The sequence below is a fragment of the Doryrhamphus excisus genome, unplaced genomic scaffold, assembly GCF_030265055.1.
Source record: "Doryrhamphus excisus isolate RoL2022-K1 unplaced genomic scaffold, RoL_Dexc_1.0 HiC_scaffold_25, whole genome shotgun sequence".
NCBI lineage: Eukaryota > Metazoa > Chordata > Actinopteri > Syngnathiformes > Syngnathidae > Doryrhamphus > Doryrhamphus excisus.
The window spans coordinates 87501-90000 of NW_026652243.1; the positions used below are offsets into that span (position 1 = coordinate 87501).

The 2500-nt window shown below is 52.2% G+C and overlaps 9 non-coding genes and 3 pseudogenes across 9 annotated transcripts in view; all 12 read left to right on the forward strand.

Moving 5' to 3' along the window:
* The window catches only part of LOC131112738 (5S ribosomal RNA), a 109-nt pseudogene extending 34 nt beyond the window's left edge, over window positions 1-75 (forward strand).
* A 111-nt stretch (window positions 76-186) lies between these two features.
* LOC131115814 (5S ribosomal RNA) lies at window positions 187-305 on the forward strand. The gene has a single exon (XR_009123084.1). It is a non-coding gene; the product is annotated as a 5S ribosomal RNA (ribosomal RNA).
* Window positions 306-416: 111 nt separating this feature from the next.
* On the forward strand, window positions 417-525 carry LOC131114214 (5S ribosomal RNA; annotated as a pseudogene).
* Window positions 526-637: 112 nt separating this feature from the next.
* On the forward strand, window positions 638-756 carry LOC131116939 (5S ribosomal RNA). Its single transcript, XR_009124170.1, has one exon. It is a non-coding gene; the product is annotated as a 5S ribosomal RNA (ribosomal RNA).
* Window positions 757-868: 112 nt separating this feature from the next.
* Window positions 869-987, forward strand: LOC131115911 (5S ribosomal RNA). Its single transcript, XR_009123178.1, has one exon. It is a non-coding gene; the product is annotated as a 5S ribosomal RNA (ribosomal RNA).
* Window positions 988-1099: 112 nt separating this feature from the next.
* On the forward strand, window positions 1100-1218 carry LOC131115254 (5S ribosomal RNA). Its single transcript, XR_009122538.1, has one exon. It is a non-coding gene; the product is annotated as a 5S ribosomal RNA (ribosomal RNA).
* A 111-nt stretch (window positions 1219-1329) lies between these two features.
* On the forward strand, window positions 1330-1448 carry LOC131114325 (5S ribosomal RNA). The gene has a single exon (XR_009121638.1). It is a non-coding gene; the product is annotated as a 5S ribosomal RNA (ribosomal RNA).
* A 112-nt stretch (window positions 1449-1560) lies between these two features.
* LOC131117230 (5S ribosomal RNA) lies at window positions 1561-1679 on the forward strand. Its single transcript, XR_009124454.1, has one exon. It is a non-coding gene; the product is annotated as a 5S ribosomal RNA (ribosomal RNA).
* A 111-nt stretch (window positions 1680-1790) lies between these two features.
* LOC131114326 (5S ribosomal RNA) lies at window positions 1791-1909 on the forward strand. Its single transcript, XR_009121639.1, has one exon. It is a non-coding gene; the product is annotated as a 5S ribosomal RNA (ribosomal RNA).
* Window positions 1910-2021: 112 nt separating this feature from the next.
* Window positions 2022-2130, forward strand: LOC131112739 (5S ribosomal RNA; annotated as a pseudogene).
* A 111-nt stretch (window positions 2131-2241) lies between these two features.
* Window positions 2242-2360, forward strand: LOC131119050 (5S ribosomal RNA). The gene has a single exon (XR_009126181.1). It is a non-coding gene; the product is annotated as a 5S ribosomal RNA (ribosomal RNA).
* Window positions 2361-2472: 112 nt separating this feature from the next.
* The window catches only part of LOC131115375 (5S ribosomal RNA), a 119-nt gene continuing 91 nt past the window's right edge, over window positions 2473-2500 (forward strand). Inside the window, exon 1 of the ribosomal RNA XR_009122655.1 lies at window positions 2473-2500. This exon is cut by the window's right edge and continues 91 nt beyond it. This is a non-coding gene — a ribosomal RNA (5S ribosomal RNA).

Consider the following 2500-nt stretch of genomic DNA (forward strand, 5'->3'; position numbering starts at 1 on the left):
TCGGAAGCTAAGCAGGGGAGGGCCTGGTTAGTACTTGGATGGGAGACCGCCTGGGAATACCAGGTGCTGTAAGCTTTTTATGGTTTCTGCTCTAGCCTGACAGCAGAGGGCGCTGTTTGACACTTTTTGCTGGATCTAGTTTGGCCTGCGTCGCCTTCAAATAAGATCTTTTCAGTTGTCCTGGCAGCTTACGGCCACACCACCCTGAAAACGCCTGATCTCGTCCGATCTCGGAAGCTAAGCAGGGGCGGGCCTGGTTAGTACTTGGATGGGAGACCGCCTGGGAATACCAGGTGCTGTAAGCTTTTTATGGTTTCTGCTCTAGCCTGACAGCAGAGGGCGCTGTTTGACACTTTTTGCTTGATCTAGTTTGGCCTGCGTCGCCTTCAAATAAGATCTTTTCAGTTGTCCTGGCAGCTTTCTGCCATACTACCCTGAAAACGCCCAATCTCGGAAGCTAAGCAGGGGCGGGCCTGGTTTGTACTTGGATGGGAGACCGCCTGTGAATACCAGGTGCTGTAAGCTTTTTATGGTTTCTGCTCTTGCCTGACAGCAGAGGGCGCTGTTTGACATGTTTTGCTGGAGTCTAGTTTGGCCTGCGTCACCTTCAAATAGGATTTTTTCAGTTGACCTGGCAGCTTACGGCCATACTACCTTGAAAACGCCCGATCTCGTCCGATCTCGGAAGCTAAGCACGGGCGGGCCTGGTTAGTACTTGAATGGGAGACCGCCTGGGAATACCAGGTGCTGTAAGCTTTTTATGGTTTCTGCTCTTGCCTAACAGCAGAGGGCGCTGTTTGACACTTTTTGCTGGAGTCTAGTTTGGCCTGCGTCTCCTTCAAATAGGATCTTTTCAGTTGCCCTGGCAGCTTACGGCCATACTACCCTGAAAACGCCCGGTCTCGTCCGATCTCGGAAGCTAAGCAGGGGCGGGCCTGGTTAGTACTTGGATGGGAGACCGCCTGGGAATACCAGGTGCTGTAAGCTTTTTATGGTTTCTGCTCTTGCCTGACAGCAGAGGGCGCTGTTTGACACTTTTTGCTGGAGTCTAGTTTGGCCTGCGTCTTCTTCAAATAGGATCTTTTCAGTTGACCTGGCAGCTTATGGCCATACTACCCTGAAAACGCCCGATCTCGTCCGATCTCGGAAGCTAAGCAGGGGTGGGCCTGGTTAGTACTTGGATGGGAGACCGCCTGGGAATACCAGGTGCTGTAAGCTTTTTATGGTTTCTGCTCTAGCCTGACAGCAGAGGGCGCTGTTTGACACTTTTTGCTGGATCTAGTTTGGCCTGCGTCGCCTTCAAATAAGATCTTTTCAGTTGTCCTGGCAGCTTACGGCCATACTACCCTGAAAACGCCCGATCTCGTCCGATCTCGGAAGCTAAGCAGGGGCGGGCCTGGTTAGTACTTGGATGGGAGACCGCCTGGGAATACCAGGTGCTGTAAGCTTTTTATGGTTTCTGCTCTTGCCTGACAGCAGAGGGCGCTGTTTGACACTTTTTGCTGGAGTCTAGTTTGGCCTGCGTCGCCTTCAAATAGGATCTTTTCAGTTGACCTGGCAGCTTACGGCCATACTACCCTGAAAACGCCCGATCTCTTCCGATCTCAGAAGCTAAGCAGGGGCGGGCCTGGTTAGTACTTGGATGGGAGACCGCCTGGGAATACCAGGTGCTGTAAGCTTTTTATGGTTTCTGCTCTTGCCTGACAGCAGAGGGCGCTATTTGACACTTTTTGCTGGCTCTAGTTTGGCCTGCGTCGCCTTCAAATAGGATCTTTTCAGTTGATGTGGCAGCTTACGGCCATACTACCCTGAAAACGCCCGATCTCGTCCGATCTCGGAAGCTAAGCAGGGGCGGGCCTGGTTAGTACTTGGATGGGAGACCGCCTGGGAATACCAGGTGCTGTAAGCTTTTTATGGTTTCTGCTCTTGCCTGACAGCAGAGGGCGCTGTTTGACACTTTTTGCTGGAGTCTAGTTTGGCCTGCGTCGCCTTCAAATAGGATCTTTACAGTTGCCCTGGCAGCTTACGGCCACACTACCCTGAAAACGCCTGATCTCGGAAGCTAAGCAGGGGAGGGCCTGGTTAGTACTTGGATGGGAGACCGCCTGGGAATACCAGGTGCTGTAAGCTTTTTATGGTTTCTGCTCTAGCCTGACAGCAGAGGGCGCTGTTTGACACTTTTTGCTGGATCTAGTTTGGCCTGCGTCGCCTTCAAATAAGATCTTTTCAGTTGCCCTGGCAGCTTACGGCCATACCACCCTGAAAACGCCTGATCTCGTCCGATCTCGGAAGCTAAGCAGGGGCGGGCCTGGTTAGTACTTGGATGGGAGACCGCCTGGGAATACCAGGTGCTGTAAGCTTTTTATGGTTTCTGCTCTTGCCTGACAGCAGAGGGCGCTGTTCGACACTTTTTGCTGGAGTCTAGTTTGGCCTGCGTCTTCTTCAAATAGGATCTTTTCAGTTGACCTGGCAGCTTATGGCCATACTACCCTGAAAACGC